Source organism: Sorex fumeus, unplaced genomic scaffold (genome assembly GCF_029834395.1).
Source record: "Sorex fumeus unplaced genomic scaffold, SorFum_2.1 ptg000122l, whole genome shotgun sequence".
Lineage (NCBI taxonomy): Eukaryota > Metazoa > Chordata > Mammalia > Eulipotyphla > Soricidae > Sorex > Sorex fumeus.
In genome coordinates this window covers 15,017,499-15,041,082 of record NW_026606179.1, presented here as the reverse complement: position 1 = coordinate 15,041,082, position 23,584 = coordinate 15,017,499, and the positions used below count along the sequence as shown (strand labels likewise).

Here is a 23,584-nt window from a genome sequence, read left to right as displayed (position 1 = left end):
GATGGATAGTTCACGAATAAGAGAGAAACTCCCTTTTCCTGCAAGTCTCTCAGGGTCTGGGGTGAGGGAGAAGCTGATCCTGGGGAAATTGTGAGAAACGGCTTTGAAGCATAAAGGGCAGGTTTAGTCCTGAACAGGTGGCAGTGAACACACACACTGACACACAGAGAGGGACAGACAGACACACACAGACAGACATGTACACAGACAGAGACACTTGATCACTTGATCACTTGATTCCCCGTTATTCATCGATTTACTCGAGCGGGTGCCAGTAACGTCTCCTTTAATCCCTGTTGCGTGCTAGTGTAGCCCAATGGCATCTGTTCATTCTAGGAACATGCAGAGCCTCAAACCGATCATTCAGGGTCTTGACGAAGAAGTCTGACCATCTTGTAAGTGGGCGTCCACGTGATCTTTTGATGTCCCATGGAATCCAGTCAGTAATGGCTCTAGTCCAGCGGTTATCTGTAAACCTCATTGCATGTCCAGCCCATCTGATTTTTGATGCCTTGGCAAATGAGACAGCGTCCCTGATTCTTGAGCGTTGACAGAGATCAGAACTCCGGATTCTATCTCTCATTTGAGTGAATCATGATATTCCAAGTATAGCTCTTTCGATTCCTCTTTGAGAGACCTGAATAGCGTTCTCATCCTGTTTTCGTATGGCCCAGGTCTCTGGGGCATATGTTAATGCAGGAAGAACAGTGGAATCGAAGAGATGTGCTCGTAGCTGGAGGTTCTTTGTCCTCTTAGTTATTTCTTCAACGCTCTTGAAGGCATTCCAAGCCGCTCTCTTCCTCCTGTGCAACTCAGGTGCCAGGTCACTCATCATGTTGATTTCTCGACCTAGGTATATATAACTGTTGCATTCGGAGATGGTGGTTCCGTTGAGAGCGAATGGAGTGTCAGGAACGAGGATGTTTCTCATAAACATTGTCTTCATAAGATTCAGCTGTAGTCCTACCTTTCCACTCTCACGGTCGAAGTCAGTCAACATTTGTGCCGTTTGGATGATGTTTGGTGTTATTAGAACGATGTCATCAGCAAAGCAGAGGTGGTGTAGTTGCCGACCATCTATCTTCACTCCCATTCTTTCCCATTCCAGTCATCGCATGATGTTCTCGAGGGTGGCACTGAAGAGCGTTGGTGAAATTGTATCACCCTGCCGAATCCCTCTCTTGACATGGATGATTACTTCTTTGTAGAATGGTGAGATCTTGGTATTAAATGTGTAATAGAGCTCACGAAGGATCCTGATGTATTGAGTTTGTACGCCCTGATTGGCTAGGGCTTCTATGACCGCTTCCGTCTCAACAGAATCAAAGGCCTTTTTTAAATCAATGAACGTTAGACAGAGTGGCATCTTGAACTCCTGAGAAACCTCAATGAGCTTAGTAATCGTGTGGATATGGTCGATAGTACTGAATCCTTTTCAGACTCCAGTTTGTTCACGTGGTTGCTCTTCATCTAGTGTTCTGCTAATCCTATTCAGGATGACTCGAGTGAACGGTTTGTAGATGATAGACAATAGGCAGATTGGGCGATAGTTGCCAATGTCGTGAATGTTTCCCTTTTATAGTAGTACAGTCCTGCTGGTTTTCCATTGGGATGGAACTTTGCATTCAGACAGATAGCGCTTGAAGAGCCGAGTCAGTGTATTGATGAGTACTGATGGTGTTCAGGTCTGATCTTTTCTGGGCTAGGTGTTCTTTGTTTCTTTACCGACAAGATGGCATGTTGGATTTCGGAAGGGAGAACATTGGGAACGACATATCCACCATGCGGAATGTGGTATGTGGAAAAGTGGACGTGGCTATTGAAGAGATCTGAGTAGAAGTCATGAATAAACTTCTCCATTGCCCTTCTGGAAGATGTGATAGATCCATCAGGATGTCAGAGGGCAGTCATCTTGGTCTTGTAGTTGGTGAAGGACAGGCGGGCATTACGGATGATTTTCCCGGCTTCTGCTGCATCTACCAGCACTGCTGTTCTCCTGTCTTTGAGGTCATCCTTGATGGCTTCTCTGCATTGTTTTGCCAGTTCGGACATTCGCTTGCGGTTGCCTGAAGCATTTGCCAAGCCACATTGGCGAATAAGTTCGAGAGTGTTTGAAGAAAGGCATTTTTTTGTGTGGTTATCTCTCTCTTGGCATTCCTCGCACAATCATGGAGGTGCTGAATCATTCGATCGTATTCCTTATCAATGTTGTCAATGACAGCATCCTCCCATGTTGCCCCAACAGAGCCAAAGAGCTCCCAGTTGGTGGTCGTTCTGGGAGTTCTCTTCTTAAACTTTGCATTCTTTTCTCCTCGTTCTGTGAGGTAGAATTTTGCACGAAGGAGACGGTGGTCCGATCCCGTTTGAAATTTTGGGACAACAGCAACATCGATTAGGCAAAACCGCCAATTAAATATGATGTGGTCTATTTCATTGTGGAACCGTCCACCAGGAGACTCCCATGTCCAACGTTTAGATTCAGCCTTTTGGAACTGTGAGTTACCATGGATGGTCTTGGTCGACATGATGAACTCAGACAGTCTGTCACCCTGTTTGTTCCATTCTAGGCTATGGGTCCCGATGTGGAGTTCATCGGCTGATCTTCTTGGTCCTATCTTGGCATTAAAATCACCAACAATGATCTTGTAGATGGTGTGATCTTCTTTATAGAACTTCTCCAGCTCCATGTAGAACTTCTCAATTTCTCTTTCACCATAATTGGATGTTGGTGCATAGACAACAAAGATAGAAACTGCCGGCAATGAGCCACATCTATTCAAGTGTAATCATCTGATTCGAGTTGTTAGGCATTCAAATGAATCAATGCTCATGGCTAAGTTTGTGTTGACAAGGATACCGACACCACCCACGCCTCTTTTATCACATGTTCCAAGGAACAGTTCTCCAGTGTCGAAAATGGCGTGATGTGATCGATGTCTTCTCATTTAGGTCAGACCAATGATGTTGCACTTGATCTTTCACGCTTGTACTATCAGGTCCTCAGTGGATGCATCAGATGCCAGCGTACGTGCATTGAAAGTACAGACAATCATTTTTGTCTTTCTTCGTTTTGGCAGCCTATTTCTGCCTTGGGATTTTATCAGCCTCTCCTTCCACATCCTTCTCGACTCTGCTGTATTCAGGGTCAGGGGAATGAGATCCATTTTTTTTACTGGATTTGGCATATCAAATAGACCACGAATAGCTTGCCAGGCTCTGCCATGTGGGTGGGATATTTAAGGTACCCTGAAAAATTAAATGAATGTAAAGAAAAAGTCACGCGGCCGCAAATGCAGCCACGTGTTCCCGGAAGCTTGGTATGATAATCTCTGGATCCTGGCCGTTGTTGGGGTTACAAGGCAGTTGGTAGGTGTAACTGTCTAGCTACTGGCAGGTCCAGTCCCAAACTGTGCAGGCTTGGAGATCTCAGCCCCGGATCCCACACACCTGGGTTCCTCTGCCAGTTCTTTTATGCATGAGGCTCATCCAAGTGTGTGGAGAGTGGTCCCAGCATGACCTTGGCTAGGGCCCAGAGGTCTTCAGCTGTTGGGCCCTGGTGAGGACAGTCAGGCACAGGGTAGGAGACTCTGCCTTGTTCTCTCCCGGGAGACAACAGACACAGACACAGAGACACAAAATAAAAATCTAGATCTCATGAGGTTTGGGTTTTCTGCCTGAATGGGCAGGTAATTCTGCAAGAAATTCAGGCTCATTTTCTCACTCTTTCTGTCCAGGAACTTGTGTTACTGTTACTTGGTTCTCACTGTTATTATTTTCTCCCCTTCCAGCCCCTGTGGCTGTAGCTGTGGGGGCGGCTCCCATTCCCAGCTCTGGTGCTCGCACATGATTCTCTGTGTGCTCGCTGGAATATACCAGGCCCACTGACCTGAACCCAGTGGACCATGGGATATTTTCCTTGTGAGCAGCTACTGTCCACCACGAGCGTTTCTGCAGAACCACTTCTTAGCCTGGGAGAAAACGCCACTGAAAAGCCTGGAACATTCTCCCCTGCCTGCTTCTCAGCATGGCTGTCATTGTGGGTTTCACTGGAAGGTGGTTGTTCTGTCCCCAAAGAGCACTGTGTGCGGGCGCGCATGCACGCGCGCTTGTGTGTGTGTGTGTGTGTGTGTGTGTGTGTGTGTACACACGCAGGGGGGTTGGGGAGGGGTACCAGGGATTGAGCCTGCCTATTAGAAGTGAGGGGTTGGGGACTCAGGACCCTGCCCTCTGATTCTTGTGTTCTCCCTGAAGGATTCTATTGAGGCTCAAAATCATCAAGTGAACATTTATTTAGGAGGCAGAAAGTGGCAAGACAGTAAAAGACTTCAGGAAATGGAGTTCAGGGGGCTCACCCACATTCTCCTTTTTTTTGCCTTAGTTTTGTTTTCAAACTTCCTCTTTCCTAGGAAAGAAAAAGTAACAAAGTCTCTCATAAGAAGTGCAGGTTCTGTTCCTCTATCCAGAGATGGAGAGAACAAGAAGATTTGATTCTCAGGATTCCTCATTAATGATCTCTATAGTGATTAGGGGCTGAAACACCCTATTCGTCCTACCTGATTCTTAAAAAATAAAATAAAGGAAATAAAAATTTAAAAAGAAAGTCCAGGGGCCAAAGCTCCAGAGAAATGTTCTCTTTATTTCATTTCTCTTAGTTCAGGCTCCCTCCATCCAAGCCCTCCCTCTCCTTCTTAATCACTGGGTCTGGGGCCTGGGGGCCTGGGGTCTGGCCGTGTTTGTGCAGGATCCTGGGGTGCCAAGACAAAGGGTCCTGGCGCCAGTGTTTTTAGGTGTAGCCTCCATGAAAATGGTTTTTCGTGTCAGATCCATGAAAGTGGTTTCTGTGTGGATCTCCTGGATCCTTTCATAGCTGGGGCCTAGCAGTCCCTGAGGCTGACCTACTTGCACCCTGTCAGGCAGAGGGAGAGACCATGTGTGGGACCCACTGGAGTTTCCTTATTTCCAGACACCAGGACCCACCTGGCTCGGATCCTCACTGCCCACAGCCCGGAACCTTCTTTCTCCTTCTCCTCCTCAGGGCCGCCCAGACACCCTTTGCTACCTGCCTCCTACCCGGCCTGGAGTCCTGCCCCTGGGCTGTTACTCCAGCCCCAAAGTCTTCACTGGGTGGTGGTTGGGGAGGGGAAGTGTGTTGGGTCTACCTGCACTGCTCAGGGCCAACTCCTGGATTTTCAGAAAGGGGATCACTAGTGCCCTCCTGGAAATCTACCTTGTTTTTAGATTCTTGGGCCATACCCAGCTGTGCTCAGGGCTCACTCCTGGTGGGTCGTGGGGAACCATATGCAGTTCCAGAGATTGAATCCAGGTCAACTACAAGAAAAGTGCCTGACCTGCTGTATTGTCTCTCAGGCTCTGGAACTCTCTTCTTTAAGAAACAAAGTTACACTCTCTACAACTGCATCCAAAGCTGCAATTACTCCCCTGGATCATTCCTGCAACCCCAGGGTGTGATAGTGCCCACCTTGGGAAGCCCTGATACCCCGTCTCCTATCGTTTATTTATCTCCAGTATATCTATCATTCAACCAGCTGTCTGTAGTTTTGTCCATCTGTTGAGTATCCAAACAACCAGCCTCCATCTGCCCATATATACATCCATCTGCCCATCTTCTCATCCTTCCCTCCATCTGTCCATCCATTCCTCCATCCCTCCATCATTCTCTCTATGCAGAAATAACACAAAAACTTCCCGGGGAAGAGTCTCAGTTCCTGCAATGGAGCAGGGCCTAGGGGACAGTGGTTGGTAGAATAATGGGTCCCAGACATCCGGGTTCTAATCCCTGAGCCTGTAACTGTCCCTGACATGGACAAAGCTCTTTTCAGGGTGATGAATTCAGGGCCTTGGATCAGAAGCTTCTCCTGGACGTCCTGGGAGGGGGGACAGTGCTGATGGCCAACACTAGGGTCCTTCTAGAGGAGAGAGGGAGGCAGGAGGGTAAGGAAGAGACCGGGTGGGGCACCAGGACAGTTTCAATCCCTACTGGTGACAAGGGGCAGCAGGAAGTCTTGTCACAATGGGTTCTGCAGGGACAGCGACCTAATGTAGTAGCTGAGCACAAGGGCCATGTCTGGTCCTCAGACCCTCATTTATGCCTTGAAACATCCTCCAGAAGTAGCCCTGACCAACCCACCAGGGACAGGCCCCTCCCCATGAACTGTACCTGAGCTGTGATACTATGTAACTAGTGTATCTGCCTCTGGACACCTTCTGTACCACAACTAAGTAGAGAGTCACACCACTGCTTAAATAGCTTCTCTGCCTTTCGCTTCCTGATGGAAAGATGTGCTGAGCCCTTTGCAGGTTGCCAGAAACTGCAACAGAGGCTGTGGCATTGGGTCTGGGGCCCTGCACAGTCGGCTAAGAAACTCCTCAGCATTTCTCTGTTCTAAGTCTCTAAACTGGTGACCCCTCAACACTCAAGGTCAGAGTCAGCATCTTACAAGTATTTCCTCACCCAGATATGTGTCATTTAATGCTTGAAATACTAAATATTTACTGTCTTCCATAGTTTCTTTGCTAAAGACTCCATGCAGCTTCGCTGGTGATTCAAACTCATGGTCTCTCATCAAGTTCACCAATTTTTTGTTTTTGTTTTTGTGCCATTCTCAGTGGTGTTCAGGGTTTACTCTTGGCTCAGTTGTGCATTAATAACTCAGTGCGCAGTTATTAATGTTGGTGGGGCTCATCACCCTCACATGTGGTGCTGGGAATTGAACCTGGGTCAGCCTCAAGCAAGGCAAGTGCCTGACACACTGGATAATTTCTCTGCCTTCTCCAAATTCTTTATAAATAGCTGGTCTGCAGCTATGAAATGAATACTCCAAAGTCCATGGCTTTCCTATAGGCAAATATTCATTCATCATTCATTCATCATCCTGTTAATCGTCGATTGCTTCGAGCAGGCCCCAGTAACGTCTCTTTCATCCTAGCCCTGAGATTATATTCAAGGCTTTTTAGGAGAATGAGACCCATCATTGTTACTGGTATTTGGCATATTTGGTGCGCCACAGGGAGTTTGCCAGACTCTGCCCTGTGGGCAGGCTATATTCAATAGCCTGCAAGTTTGTCCAGAGTAGGAATGAGATAATGAGATATCATAAAAAGATGCTTTGATTTGCGGCCGCGCGGTTCCGGGAGCTGCATTTTGTAGTCTCTGAGTCTTGGCCGCTGATGGGATTACACGGCGCCAGGGGGCCAGGTGGTGGGTGTGACCCCCGCCTACTGGAATTTGGAGGATCTGGGTGGAGGATGCTCGACTCCAATTCGAGTAGGCTTGGAGATCTCGGCCCCGGAACCCGCGTGGCTTTGTCCCTCTGCCAGTACCTTCATGTGTGCGGAGAGTGGTCTCAGCATGGTGGTGGCTGGTCCTGGAGGTCTTCGGCTGCCGGAGCCCTGGTCGGGGTGGGGAGGAAAGCTCAACCCGCTCCCCTCCAAGGGACCCCGGCGAGGAACAGCCAGGCGCAGGGGCAGGAGACTGACTGCACTGGTCTCGTCCGTGTAATCCCATCAGCGGCCAAGACTCAGAGACTACAAAATGCAGCTCCTGGACGAGACCAGTGCAGTCAGTCTCCTGCCCCTGCGCCTGGCTGTTCCTCGCCGGGGTCCCTTGGAGGGGAGCGGGTTGAGCTTTCCTCCCCACCCCGACCAGGGCTCCGGCAGCCGAAGACCTCCAGGACCAGCCACCACCATGCTGAGACCACTCTCCGCACACATGAAGGTACTGGCAGAGGGACAAAGCCACGCGGGTTCCGGGGCTGAGATCTCCAAGCCTACTCGAATTGGAGTCGAGCATCCTCCACCCAGATCCTCCAAATTCCAGTAGGCGGGGGTCACACCCACCACCTGGCCCCCTGGCGCCATGTAATCCCATCAGCGGCCAAGACTCAGAGACTACAAAATAGGCAAATAATGAGAGAAGAAAGTGACATGGAAAAATGCAATCCTCAGGAAATCAAGTACCTCTGAGTCAGCTTAACTAAGGAGGTAAAGGACCCTTACAAAGAAAATTACAAAACATTAATTCATGAAATAAAAGAGGACACGAAGAACTGGAAACATATCCTCTGCTCATGGGTTGGGAGAATTAACATTGTCAAAGTGGCAATACTCCGCAAAGCATTATACAGATTCAATGTTATCCCTATAAGGATACCCATGAAATTCTCCAAAGAAATAGATCAATATTCCTGAAATTCATATGGAACAACAACCCCCACAAATAGCTAAAGCAATTCTTGGGAAAAAGAAGATAGGAGGCATCACCTTCCTCAACATTAAACTGAACAGCAAAGTGGTATTAGTTAAATCCCACAGAGGCAAAAATGTATAGTCGAAGTGACATTTGCACTTGTTTGTTCATTAAAGCACTCTTTACAATAGCCAGAATCTGGAAAAAAAAACCTGAGTGCCCAAGAACAAATGACTGGTTAAATGAACTTTGGTACAGCTACACAATGGAGTACTATGTCACAAACAAATCACAAATCATCCTGTTATTCATCGATTGCCTCGAGCAGGCAGGCCCCAGTAATGTCTCCTTCATCCTAGCCCTGAGATAATATTCAAGGCTCTTTAGGAGAATGAGACCCATCATTGTTACTGGTATTTGGCATATTGGGTACGCCACGGGGAGTTTTCCAGACTCTGCCATGTGGGCAGGCTACATTCGGTAGCCTGCCAGTTTGTCAAAGTAGGAATGAGATGTCATAATAAGATGTCGCGTGGCCGTAAATGCGGCCACACGGTTCCCGGAGCTGGTTTTTATAGTCTCTGAGTCTTGGCCGTTGATGGGATTACACGGCGCCAGGGGGCCAGTTGGTGGGTGTGACCCCCGCCTACTGGAATTTGGAGGATCTGGGTGGAGGATGCTCGACTCCAATCCGAGTAGGCTTGGAGATCTCGGCCCCGGAACCCACGTGGCTTTTTCCCTCTGCTGGTACCTTCAGATGTGCGGAGAGTGGTCTCAGCATGGTGGTGGCTGGTCCTGGGGGTCTTCGGCTGCCGGGGCCCTGGTCAGGGCGGGGAGGAAAGCTCAACTCGCTCCCCTCCAAGGGGCCCTGGCGAGGAATAGCCAGGCGCGGGGGCAGGAGTACTCCCGGAATACTACATAGCTGTAAGAAAAGATGAAGTCGTGAAATTTACATACAAGTGGTACTACATGGAAAGTATCATGCTAAGCGAAATAAGTCAGAAAGAGCGGGATAGACATAAAAAGATTGCGTTCATTTGGGGGACATAAAGTAACAGAATAGGAGATTAATGCCCAAGACTAGTCGAGATCAGTACCAGGAGGATTACTCCATGGCTCAGAGGCCAGCCGGGCATTCTAGGGGAAAGGGCAGCTCAGATAGAGAAGGGAGCACCAAATAAAGGGTGTTTGGAGGATCCTCCCAGGATGGGAGATGCATGTTGAAAGTAAACTATGGACCAAACATGATTGCCACTCAATGTCTCTTTTGCAGACCACAACACCCAAAAGGAGAGAGAGAACAAAAGGGAATGCCCTGCCACAGAGGCATGGTGGGATGGGGGGGATGGGGATATGAGGGATACTGGGACCCATGGTGGTGGAAAATGGGCACTGATGGAGGGATGGGTATTTGATCATTGTATAATCGAAACCCAAGCACAAAAATTTGTAAGTCTACAACTGTACCTCATGGCGTGTCACTAATAAAAATTAAAAAAAAAAAACAGCATGGTCTTGGAACAAAAGCAGAACCACAGACCAATGGAACAGGGTTGAATATCCTTACACACACCCTCAAATATATGATCATCTAATCTTTGATAAGGGAGCAAGAAATGTGAATTGGGGAAAGGAAAATCTCTTTAATAAATAGTGCTGGCAAAACTGGACTCAGACCTGTACCTAACACCATGCACGAGGCAGAATCTCCCGACCCGTACCAGGCTGTCTTCACCAGGTCACCTCAGGAGGGACGGTTTGAGTTTCCCTCCCCACCCCAAACAGAGCCCTGGCAGCCAAAAAACTCCAGAACCCAGCCGTAGCCATGCTCAAGGCCACTCTCCACATGCTCAGACAAGTCTCACCCATGAAAGAACCAATAGAGGAACTCAGATATGTGGGATCCGTGGCTGAGATCTCCAAGCCTGCTCAGATAAGAACTGGGTTTCCTCCACCCAGGTCTTCAGCTTTCCAGTAGCTTGTCAGTCACACCCACAAACTGCTTCCCATCCCCCGACTCCATGTAATCTCATTCAACAGCCAAGACCCAGAGACTATAAAATAAAGCTCCTGGAAGAGAGCAATGCAGTATTTCCTGGAATGAGCAGCCATATTTGCTGCCGCACAACCTCTTATACTCTAGCCCACTGATGTACCTAAAGTAGCACATGTGTGTTTGGTTTTAAGATACTTGCTTGTATTCTTGTACATATGGGCTTAAATGGCCCCAGGATGAAATACAACAACCTTCACACACTTCCCTCTTATAGTGGTGGGAAGATGCTCACTGGTTGGGTGGGTGTTTGAATATTATCTATAATGAACTATTGTGAACTACTTTATGAAAACAAAATGTATAAAAATCATAAAGGTAAATAATTTATATAAAAATGGGAAGGAGCCCCCACGAGGGGCTCTCCGGCACGGCCATGGCTCCAAAAGCACAAGGACTTAATGCAGAGTCTGGCAGCTTGCGGCAGAAAAGTGAATGGACTATGCGTTAATCCATGCTACCATACCTACCCGGAGGGGGAAGGGTGTTGCTCCCTTCCGCCTTTTCCCCTCTGGACAGTAAGACGGCAGCCACGGCTCCGGCACGGCCATGGCTCTAGAACCACAGAAACCATTCTTATAATTATCTGACTCTTGGCAGAAATACTTCCAGGCTTAAAAAGTAAAGTATCAGAAATCCAAAACCGCACCGCCGCTATAGCAGCCGCACGACATCATTTGATTCTTGTAACCAGCTGTAGAAAACAAATTATTTCACAATGCCTTTTCAGCAGGTCTGATTTTGGGGTGTTAACTCTAAATAATAATGGTGCATCTCTTGTCAAAACAATGAATCTAATCAAAGTAGATAGAGTGTTAACTAGAATTCATCTGCCTCACAGGCATTGGGAGTGTTGGGAGGGGGGTTATATTGGGGTTTCTGATGGTGAAAAATAAGTACTGGTGAAGGGAAAGTTGTTTGATCATTGCATGACCGAGACTTAAACCTGAAAGCTTTGTAATTTTTCCCAATTGATTAAATAAATAAATAAATATAAAAAAAAGTGGGAAGGAAAAATAAACACCATGCACAAAAGTCAGATCAAAATGGTTTAATGACCTCAATATCAGACCAGAATCCATAAGGTACATTGAAGAAAAGATCGGCAAAATCCTCCACTATATTGAAGCTAAAGTTCATAGAAGCTAAGTTCAAAGATGACACGCCACTGACCAAGCAAATGGAAACAAAGATAAACAAATGGGACTACTTTAAACTAAGAAGCCTCTGTACCTCAAAAGAAACAGTGACCAGAATTCAAAGACAGTCTACAGAATGGGAAAGGATATTCATCCAATACCCGTCTTTTAAGGGGTTGATATCAAGGATATACAAGGCACTTGTTGAACTCTACAAGAAGAAAACATCCAATCCCATCAGAAAATGGGGCGATGAAATGAACAGAAACTTTCTGAAAGAAGAAATCCAAATGGCCTAAAGGCACATGAAAAATGCTCTTCATCACTAGTCATCAGGGAGATGGAGATCAAACAGTGAGACTGGCACATATCCAGAAGAACAAAAGCAACCAGTGTTGGCATGGATGTGGGGGGAAAGGGACTCTCTTCACTGCTTGTGGGAATGCCAACTGGTTCAGCCCTTTTAGAAAACACTATGGACGTTTTTCAAAAAATTAGAAATTGAGCTCCCATTTGACCCAGCAATATCACTTCTGGGAATATATCCCAGAGATGCAAAAAAGTATAGTAGAAATGACATCTGCACTTGTTTGTTTATTGCAGCACTTTATAATAGCCAGAATCTGTTAAAAAAAAAACCCGAGTGCATGAGAACAGATGACTGGTTAAAGAAACTCTTGTACATCTACACAATGGAATACTATGCAGCTATTAGAAAAGATGAAGTCATGAAATTTGCATATAAGTGGATCAACATGGAGCATATCATGCTAAATGAAATGACTGAGAAAAAGAGGGACAGACATAGAAGGACTGCACTCATTTTGGAGCATAATGGGAGACTAACACCCAAGGATACTAGAGATAATGACAAGGAAGATTGCTCCACGGCTTGAAAGCCAGCTTCACATGCTGGGGAAAAATACAGCTGAGATAGAGAAGGGACCACCAAGTAAAGGATGCTTGGAAGACTCACTCGGGATGGGAGATGCGTATTGAAAGTAGTCTATAGAGCGAACATGATGGTCACTTATTGCAAGCCATAACACCCAAAAGGAGATAGAGAGTAAAAGGGAATGTACCTCCCACAGAGGCAGGGTACGGGAGATGGAGTGGGGGTGGTGAGAGGAATACTGGGAACATTAGTGGTGAAGAATGGGCACTGGTCAGGGAATGGGTACTTGATCATTGTATGACTGAAACGTAAGCATGAAAGTTTTTAAGTCTGTAACTGTACCTCACAGTGATTAATTTTAAAAAAAGGAAAAAGGAGAAAGAAAAATAAGAAAAAAAAAGAATTTTTTTTTTGTCTTTTGGGTCACACCCAGCAATGCTCAGGGGTTACTCCTGGCTCTACACTCAGGAATTACTCCTGTTGGTGCTGGGAGGAACCAGATGGGATGCCAGGAATCAAACCTGGGTTGGTCGCGTGCAAAGCAAATGCTCTGCTCACTGTACTATCACTCTGGTCCAATAAATAAATAAATAAATAAATAAAATTTAAAAAGCTGGTCTGCAGCTCAAAGGGAAGAGTGTAGGTTTCCCAGGTGAAAAGCCTCAGTACTAACACTGGCACCATGTGATACCCAACCACCACTACATGTGACCCAAAAGGAGTGAAAATATTTATACAAAATAAACTAAATGAAAAGCCATCATCTCCTTCCCTCTGCCTCTGCCACTTTTCATTAGCCACATCTCCCACACATGCTGGACTTGCTGCTGTACTCGGCCAGGTACTCCCTGGGGTAGGGGATCCCATACGTGCTGGTCATGATGCTCATTCAGGTTGCTGTGGTGCTCACAGTGCTCATCTGCTGCTGAACAGTTCAGTGCTCACAGTCTTCACCTGAGGAACTTAGTGGGGCACCCACTCTTTAGCTCTGGTGCTCATACACCCCTAGCTGTGGCCCAGGGATCACACTCAGTTACTTCATTAGGGAAGGACTCAGAGTTATTAATCACTGGATCCACCCTTAGAGCATGTGAGGGCACCATAGATCAAACTCATGACCTCACGTGCAAGGCAAGTGATTAAGGCCAGAGAGTCATCCCTCAGACCCCAGATGTCAGAGTCTTACACACACTCTCTGCCTAGTAGATCATCCTGGAGCCCACACTCAGGAAGGGCTGATTCTGATTCTGGCTCCAGGCCTTGGCCCTGAGCACTGAACTGTACCACTTGATAACAGAGTCTTTGGGGTGTCACTGGACACACATGCCAACTGTGTGGTATGAGGTGTCTGGTGATATCTATAGGCTGGATCCCTTCTGGGGTTGTATCCAAGGTCAGCCCATGGGGGATCCCTGTGTGTACTGTGACTCCACAGAAACTCTGAACATGGAGCTGAGCTGAGCTGCCTGGTAAGGATCTGCACTCAGTGTTTCAGGATAAGGTGTGTGTGTGAGGGGGTGGGGGGGGACTCAGTGGGAACCAGCAAAGCTGAGCTGGTCCCCGGACCCCTTGATGTGCTTTTCCCTTTGTAGACCCTGATCCCATCACTGTATCACTGTCATCCCATTGTTCATTGATTTCCTTGAGCAAGCACCAGTAACGTCTCCATTCATCCTAGCCCTGAGATTTTGGCAAGTGCCACATTGGAGGCTCTTTCAGGGTCAGGGGAATGAGACCCATCATTATTACTGGATTTTGGCATATCAAATACACTACGGGGAGCTTTCAAGACTCTGCCGTGAGGGCAGGATACTCTCAGTAGCCTGCCGGGTTCTCTGAGAGTGAGAACGAGACAATAAGAGGTCTCGTGTTTCTGGGAGTTTGGTTTTATAGTCTCTGGATCTTGGCCGTTGATGGGATTGCATGGCGCCGGGGGCAGTTGGTGGGTGTAACTGTCGAGCTACTGGAAGATGTGGGATCTGGGTGGAGGAGGCATAGTCCTGATCTGAGCAGGCTTGGAGGTCTCAGCCCCGGGTCCCACATATTCAGGTGAAAAATCCTGACTCTCCAGAGTTCCATGAGTCCTTCCACACATGCTCGAGGCCACTGCTGGGTGAAAGATTTGCTCAGACCAAATGGAAACTCTCTGGACTGAATAGTAATTGGCTGATGAGAGAGCAACACTCAATCAAAGATAACCCTGTCCCCAGCACAGATTTACAGCCCCTCTGGTGCCAGGAAGCAGCAGGCTGCATTCCATTCTTCCTCACATCCACCCCTACATTAACAGAAGGCAGGATTAAAGGCACAATCTCACCGGGCTTTGTTCCCTTTTCCCGACAAAGCAACTAAAAAATCCACTATTCCAGGGCATGACTCTATCCCAGCCTAGCCAGGAGTGCAAATAAACTTCTATTCCTTCACTTTTTCTGTCTCTGTCCCTCTGTCTGCGCTGACTGAGGTCTCCAATCTCTCACTGGGCACCCCCATGCTCACACCTGCCCTCTGTACTATGATGCAGCGGGGACCCCTGAAGACTGGCTGGGGCAGGGTGGGTGGTGAGCGCTGACCTGGGAGGAAGGTTCATCCTCATCACAGTGCCAAGCCTGAACCTCATCCTCCCAGCCCAGGTCCGGTGTCTCAAGTTTTCTGTCTGTCCCCTGGTGCCCTCTGTCGGTTATTCCTGGGAAGTGCTAGCTTCACTTTCCACAGCTCCATTTGAGACAGCCTGGAAAGGAAAGATTCAAACCTGACCTGCAAGGTCCTTACAGACAAAATCAGCGACTCTTCCTACAGCCTCGAGAGCCAGAGGTCAGACCTGTGGGTTCTTCTCCTGGAGGCTGGGCAGCTCCCCCAGTTGCAGCATGAGGGGCCAGCAAGGTGCGTCCATTGAAATGTAGACCCCATGTTTGGTGGACAACCCAGGGCTTTATTCCTTGCTCACATGCAAGGGGCCTGGGATTTGTCCCTGGTACCATCTGGGTACCACTGGGACTCACCTAAGCAGAGTAAGGAGAGGTGAAAAAAAACATAACAAAAAAAAGACCCAAGTCCCGGCACTGACCCAGCCAACAAGACTCAGGCTGTGAGTGACCACACAGGGGCGACTGCCCAGCACAAGAGCTGATTTTGGTGCAGCACAGGGGGTGCTTCTTGGAGAGTCCCCCAAAATGGGGTGGTGCTTTGTGCAGACCCCTCACCGCCCCCCCAGCACCCCACACGTACCCCATTAGCCGAGGCGCTGTGATGGTTCTAACCTGGGAACACAAGGAGACACGTCAGAAATCTGGACAGGAGCCTCTCCGTGGCCTGGGGACAGAGGACAGCTGGGGAGGAGGTCACTCTTCCCTCAGTCCCCCTGTATCCCTGGTGGGCACCCAGTGCTGACAGAGACTGAAATCGGGGACCTCACTCTCTCTGGGTGGGAGACTAGCCCCTGCCTCAGTGTCCATTCTGCAGGGTCGGGGCCGCCTGGCTGTGGGGACACGCAGGATAGGCTCCCTGGGGGGACAAGCACAGAGTCTTGCACGGGGTCGGGCTCAGGGATAGTGGCTTAGTATGCTCAAGGCTGATAAACTGGTGGGGGATGTTCCAGAGACACTCATGGGACTGTCTCCAACACCGGGAATAAACCAGAGCCCCCCAGCACAGCCACCAACACGATTCCTGAAAGCCAGAAGCCAATCTGGAGAGCTGAGCATGAGGGTGAGGGTTCCCGGGGAGATCCTGGGGAAGAGAAGGAGGCAGGGGTAGGATCGGAGACTTTGGGGTCCCCCTGCCCTGGGGTCCTCCTGTAGACAGTATTTCATTTCATTTCATCATCCTGTTAATCGTCGATTGCCTCGAGCAGGCCCCAGTAACGTCTCTTTCATCCTAGCCCTGAGATTATATTCACGGCTCTTTAGGAGAATAAGACCCATCATTGTTACTGGTATTTGGCATATTTGGTACGCCACGGGGAGTTTGCCAGACTCTGCCCTGTGGGCAGGCTACATTCGATAGCCTGCAAGTTTGTCCAAAGTAGGAATGAGATAATAAGATGTCATAAAGAAAAGTTCTGATAAGATGTCGCGCAGCCGCGAATGTGGCCGTGCGGTTCCGGGATCTGGATTTTATAGTCTCTGAGTCTTGGCCGCTGATGGGATTACACGGCGCCAGGGGGCCAGGTGGTGGGTGTGACCCCCGCCTACTGGAATTTGGAGGATCTGGGTGGAAGATGCTCGACTCCAATTCGAGTAGGCTTGGAGGTCTCGGCCCCGGAACCCGCGTGGCTTTGGCCCTCTGCCAGTACCTTCATGTGTGCGGAGAGTGGTCTCAGCATGGTGGTGGCTGGTCCTGGAGGTCTTCGGCTGCCGGAGCCCTGGTCGGGGCGGGGAGGAAAGCTCGACCCGCTCCCCTCCAAGGGGTCCCGGCGAGGGACACCCAGGCGTGGGGGCAAAAGACTGCACTGTTCTCGTCTGGGATCTGGATTTTATAGTCTCTGAGTCTTGACCGCTGATGGGATTACACGGCGCCAGGGGGCCAGGTGGTGGGTGTGACCCCCGCCTACTGGAATTTGGAGGATCTGGGTGGAAGATGCTCGACTCCAATTCGAGTAGGCTTGGAGGTCTTGGCCCCGGACAGGGTTGAATATACTGACACCTCCCATAGATAGACAGATAGACACCTCCCATATATAGACAGTATAACAACACAGAACAGTGAAAACTTCCTTCGCTACAACCTCGACCTACTGGTGTAGATCATGGATACTGCTGTGTGGCCCAGGGAGCCAGTGTGTAGACCAGGAGGTTTTAACCCTTTTGCACTTACAGACCACTAAAAATAGAAATATTTTACCAACTGCTAAAAGAAGAATGAAAAACATTATTTGTAAAAGTATTTTTTGTATTCTTAATTCTATTATATAATAAAAATTCTTTATTTAACATTAAAATTATCAGAAATCAAACAGTAAATAAAAATGCTACTGATAAATCAATTTTCTCATGATCCAGCAGGAAATTTCTGTAGTTTGGCACCATTCTGAGGATAGGGATTAGAACACACTGGTAGAGGCTGATACCTAAGGATAGTAGGTACACAGGACACGAAGATTGTTCCGTAACTGGTAGCCTGAAAGGGGAGAAGGCAGCTGGAATAGAGAAGGGATCACTAAGAAAATGATGGTTTGAGGGACTGGTCAGGATGGGAGATGTATGCTGAAAGTAGACAAAGGACCAAACATGATAACCTTTCAGTGTCTTTATTGCAAAACTTAATGCCCAAAAGTAGAGAGAGAGAGTATGGGGAATATTGTCTGCCATGGAGGCAGGGGGAGGGTGGGAAAGGGGGGCAATATACTGGGGATATTGGTGGTGGGGAATGTTCATTGGTGAAAGGATGGGTGTTTGATCTTTGTGTGATTGTAACACAAACATAAAAGCTTGTAACTATCTCATGGTGATTCAATAAAATAAAATAAAAGAAAGAAAGAAAAAAGAAAACGCTGGTGGAGATGCTGAAAAGGGGCGCAGGAATGGCTGGGAGCTGAGCAGGGAGGTGGTTGGGGCAGCAGGGTGCCAGAGTGGACAGTCCAGGGCAGAGAGCAGCTGAGGCAGTGTGCGTGGACTCTGCTGAAGGAGCAGATGTAGACAGTGTGGGTGTCAGTGTAGATGGCAGTCAGGGAGGCAAAAGGAGAGCAGGAGTATCTGTGACCAGAGAAGTCGAGGGGGTGACAAAGGATTATGGTGTTGGTGCCCAAATGTGGACAATGAGGGTGGTTGTGGTGTTGGTGGTGCAGATGTAGACAATGAGGATTGAAATGGTGCTGGTGATGTTGGTGTCCCAGGAATGAGGGTGGGTGTGCTGGTGTTGGTGTGGGGTCATGACAATGCTGCTGTCAATGTTGGGGGTAGGAAATTGAGCATGTGCGTCTCAGCTCTCAGCCTTTGTCCTGGATCAGTGACAGGAAGATCGGATCAACTGGATCAACTCAGGGGAGACTGGGAGCTACCTACCAGGGTACAAATCAACAACAACAAAAAAACAAGCCTCAAAAGATAGTCTCCAAGCTCCTAGCAATAAACAGGCCATCCCCTCTCTCCTGACCCACAACACCTCCCCCTCTAACCTGCCGCATCTGCACCCCCAGCTCCACCATTGCTGCTTTACCTCTTTTGGTCTCTGGCCCTTCCCTCTGTGAGTCCTTCCCACCCCTCCCTCCTCACTAGCCCCTCCTGTCCCTTTCACTAGCCACCTCCTAACTGCCCACTAGACCCGCCCCTCGCTTCCCCTAGCCCCGCCCTCCCAGAAGCTCCACCTGCGACCTAACCGCTCCCGGAAGCTCCGCCCCTCACACTCAGAACACTCGAGCCAGGTGCTCGCACTCCCCATCGGGGACGTGCTGATGTGGATCTCACAGGTGTAGTTGGCTTCATCCCCAGAGATCAGCTCACGAATGGTCAGCGAGGTGTCAGTAAGTCTGCACCCAACCACACGGTCATGAACTCCACACAGTTGGACTCTGGGATGCTGGGGCCCCACTCCCAGTGGAATTCAGCCACAATGCTGGGGTCCCCCAGCGGGTCCAGCCACTTCCGCCTGATCTGAGTCTCCCGTGGGATTTCAGACCCCAGAGGTTGCAGGTGACATGGCAGGGTCATGGTGTCACCCAGGAAGCCATGCCACTTGGTGGGCCGCAACCACAATCACTTTCCTGGCCCCTGTGGGGGAAACAAGGAGGGGAGAGGAGTCAGGCTGAGGGGCTGCAGATCTTGGAACCCAAGAGCTCAGGGATGTTGAGCTGGGTGGTCACCTCCAAACTAGGGGGTGGGGAGTGTGGGCGTGGGGGCTAGTTAGCTGGGGTGGGGTGAGGGGATCGTATCCATGTCCTGTGGGGTGCAAGTGCTACTCTATGATGTGACCAGATTATATTTTATTTATTTTAGGCATAAAGGTATATTTAAACATGTATATTAAATAATATACTTCTCAGTGAGGAATTCCCATATTTCCAATATTACATAGAACATAGCTTACAACGAATTTTAGATTTAACCTTACTTTTCTAAATTTTACTTTTGGACCATACCTGGCAGGGCTCAGGGCTTACTCCTAACTGTGTGCTCAGGGATCATTCCTGGAGGGGATTAAGGGGACGATATGGGCTTCTGCATTAGCTGCTTCTTGGTTAGCTGCATTCAAGGCAGTAAGCAGAGCACCCTCTCTGCTGTCCTGTCTCTTAGGTATGGCCTCAGTTTCTGTGTCAATAATCTGGTTGTGAAAACAAGCTCTGTCTTGTACAAAATTTTCCACTGCTCACTTTCTCTTTCAGCATCAGGAGTCTCTGGCACCGGAGGCAGAGCGATGCCCGATGCTGAGTGGGCTTGATGTGGGCAGGCAGGTAGATAGGGAAGGGCCCCCATGGAAATAGAGCTCTTAGAGAGCTCACCAATAGCTCTTAAGTTGCAAAAAAGCTCACCCCTGAATACAGGAACTAAGGCCTGATAAGACATTTGTGGTTCTAGTAACAGACCCAGGAAAGGCTGGAATCTCCCACCCCACCAAAGAGAAGCTCCAACGGGAACAAAGGCCAGAAAGGAAGTACAAAGAAGACCAATTACCACTCCCACCTCTACCCCTTTGGTAACTACCATAGCAATAGATTTTTACCAGATAGAAGTCCCACGAGGGGCACCTTGGGAAAAACCCTAAAAAAGCCACCTTGAACAAAGGAAGCATGCCCATATGCTGCCCAAGCCCATGTGCTCCTTGTGCCCACATGGCCAACCACATGTGTTGCCCGCATCTCTCCTCTTAAGATGTGTACTGGGGCTCTCTCTGCATTTGGAGATGCACTTGAGGGCACTACTCTCACTTTCTCTCCCTCCTTTACCTTCCTAAAAATCACCAGATAAAATCTGTTTTTAACCAGTGCTTTGTTTATCCTTGATATCAATCCCTTATCGAATGGGTATTGGGTGAATATCCTTTCCCATTCTGTAGACTGTATTTGTATTTTGGTCACTGTTTCTTTTGAAGTGCAGAATCTGCTTAGTTTAAGATAGTCCCATTTACAGCTCATATAGAGAAGGGAGGACCAAATAAAGGGTGTTGGGAGGATCCTCCCAGAATGGGAGATGCATGCTGAGAGTAGACTCTAGACAGAACATAATTGCCACTCAATGCCTCTTTTGCAAATCACAGCACCCAAAAGGAGAGAGAGAACAAGGGGGAATGCCCTGCCACAGAGGTAGTGTGTATGGGGGGGGGGGGGACGGGGAATGAAAGGGATACAGGGATCAGTGGTGGTGGAGAATGGGCACTGGTGGAGGGATGGGTATTTGATCATTGTATAACTGAAACCCAAGCACAAAAATTTGTAAATTTACACCTGTACCTCATGATGTTTCACTAATAAAAATCTAAATAAAAAAAAGAGAGTCCCATTTGTCTATCTCTTTTTTCACTTGCTTGGCCAGTGGCATGTCATCTTTGAAGATACCATTCGCTTCAATGTCATAGAGGGTTTTGCCCACCTTGTCTTCAATGTGCCTTATGGATTCCGGTCTGATGTTGAGGTCTTTAAACCATTTTGATCCTACTTTTGTACATGGTGTTAGGTAGAGATCCGCGCCCACTTTTTTTGCATGTAGCTGTCCAGTTTTGCTAGCACAATTTGTTAAAGAGGCTTTCCTTGCTCCACTTCACATTTCTTGCTCCCTTATCAAAGATTAGATTGATGTAGGCAGGTAGACAGGGAGGGCCCCTCCCGAGGCAACACAAAAGCCAGCCCTGCAGAAAATAGCAAAACAGGAACTAAGGTTTGATAAGACCCTCACCTGGCTCCAGCAACAGACCCAAAGAAGCTCCTCTAGGAACAAAAGGCCAGGAAAGGAATTTCAAAGAAGACCATCACCACTCCCATCCTCCCTGGCAACCTCCTTAGCAACGGGACATTTACCTGGGAAGAAGCCCCGCGAGGTTGGAGAAACCCTATAAAGGCCACCTTGAACAAAGGAAGTGCGCGCATATGCTGCCTGAGCCCATGTGCTGCTTGCGCCCACGTGGCCGAGCACATGTGGTTCCCGAGCACATGTGTCGCCCGCATCTCCCCTCTTGAGATGTGTACTTTCATGCTTTCGTGTCTAACTTTACTCTCTCACTCTCTCTCCCTCCCTCCATACCTAAAAATCCTCCAAATAAAATCTATTTACTTCACTGCTTGTCTACTCCTGAAATTCCTTTCTGCGAGGCGAGACAAGAACCCAGCAACCCTGGGTCCCGGGTGGCAGAGGCGGGTAGGGAGAAAGTGACTGTCTTTCTCCTCCCCACTTCACATAAGTCACCCGTGGGGCCCACCGACTTCAAGATGATCATATATTTGGGGGGAGGTGTCAGTATATTCAACCCTGTTCCATTGGTCTGCGGCTCTGGCTTTGTTCCAGTACCATGCTGTTTTAATTATTACTGCTTTGTTGTAGAGTTTGAGGTTGGGGAGGTTGATTCCTCCCATTTTCTTTTTCCCAAGAATTGCTTTAGCTATTCGTGGGGGCTTATTGTTCCATATGAATTTCAGGAGTGTTTGCTCCATTTCTTTGAAGAATGTCATGGGTATCTTTATAGGGATTGCATTGAATTTGTACAATGCCTTGGGGAGTATTGCCATTTTGACAATGTTAATTCTACCGATCCATGAGCAGGGGATATCTTTCCATTTCCTTGTGTCCTCTTTTAGTTCCTGAAGTAATGTTTTGTAGTTTTCTTTGTACAGGTCTTTAACGTCCTTAGTTAAGCTGATTCCTAGATACTTGATTTTCTGGGGCACAATTATGAATGGGATTGTTTTTTCATGGTACTTTCTTCTATCTCATTATTTGCGTATAGGAAAGCCATGGACTTTTGGGTACTGATTTTATAGACTGCAAATTTACTATACAAGTCTATTGTTTCTAGGAGTTTCTTGGTAGAGGGTTTAGGCTTCTCCAAGTATAGTATCATATCGTCTGTGAATAGTGAGAGCTTGATTTCTTCTTTTCCTACCTGAATGCCCTTAATATTTTTTTCTTGCCTGCTATTGCAAGTAGTTCCAGTACTATATTGAACAGCAGTGGAGAGAGTGGGCATCCTTGCCTCGTTAGATCCCTGATCTAAGAGGGAAGGCTCTTAGTTTTGTTTGTTTTTGTTTTTGGCTTTTTAGGTCACACCTGGCGATGCACAAGGGTTACTCCTGGCTCTGCACTCAGGAATTACTCCTGGCGGTTCTCAGGGGACCATATGGGATGCTGGGAATTGAACCCGGGTTGGCAGCATGCAAGGCAAACGCCCTACCTGCTGTGCTATTGCTCCAGCCCCAAGGCTCTTAGTTTTTCCCAATTGAGGATGATGCTTGCCATAGGTTTGTGGTAGATGGCTTTAACTATATTGAGGAAAGTCCCTTCTATACTCATTTTGGAGAGGGTTTTCATTATAAACGGGTGCTGGATCTTGTCAAATGCTTTCTCTGCTTCTATTGATATGATCATATGATTTTTATCTTTTCTTTTGTTGATACGATGGATTATGTTGATTGATTTCCAAATGTTAAACCATCCTTCCACTCCCAGGATTAATCCCACTTGGTCATGGTGTATGATCTTTTTGATGAGTTGTTGAAATCTATTTGTTAGTATTTTGTTGAGAATCTTCACATCTGTGTTCATCAGGGATATCGGCCGGTAGTTTTCTTTTCTTGTGGTATCTTTGTTTCCTTTTGGTATTAGAGAGATATGAGCCCTATAGAAACTGTTTGGGAAACTTTCTGTTTCTTCAATTTCCTGGAAAAGCTTGAGAAGAACTGACAATAAGTCCTTTTTAACTGTTTGGAAAAATTCGCTAGTGAATCCATCTGGAAATGGGCTTTTGTTTTTGGGAAGACTTTTGATTACAGTTTCAATTTCTTGATGTTCATAGGTCTATTCAGGTATTCCAGATCTTCTTGGTTCAACAAATCACTGGTTGAACTCCACAAGAAGAAAACATTCAACCCCATCAAAAAATGGCGTGATAAAAAGAACAGAAACTTTCTCAAAGAAGAAATCTGAATGGCTAAAGGGCACCTGAGGAAATGCTCTACATCACTAATCATCAGATGCAGATCAAAACAACAATGAGATATTATCTCATACCACAGAGACTGACCCACATCCAAAAGAACAAAAGCAACTGGTGTGGACGCAGATGTGGCGAGAAAGGGACCCTCCTTCACTGCTAGTGGGAATGTCTACTGGTTCAGCCCTTTTGGAAAACAGTATGGACACTTCTCAAAAAAT

At 47.7% G+C, this 23,584-nt stretch overlaps 1 pseudogene; it reads left to right on the top strand.

Annotated features, from left to right (window-relative positions):
• Positions 1–4,429: 4,429 nt before the first annotated feature.
• Positions 4,430–4,558, top strand: LOC130044554 (uncharacterized; annotated as a pseudogene).
• The last annotated feature ends 19,026 nt before the right edge of the window (positions 4,559–23,584 follow it).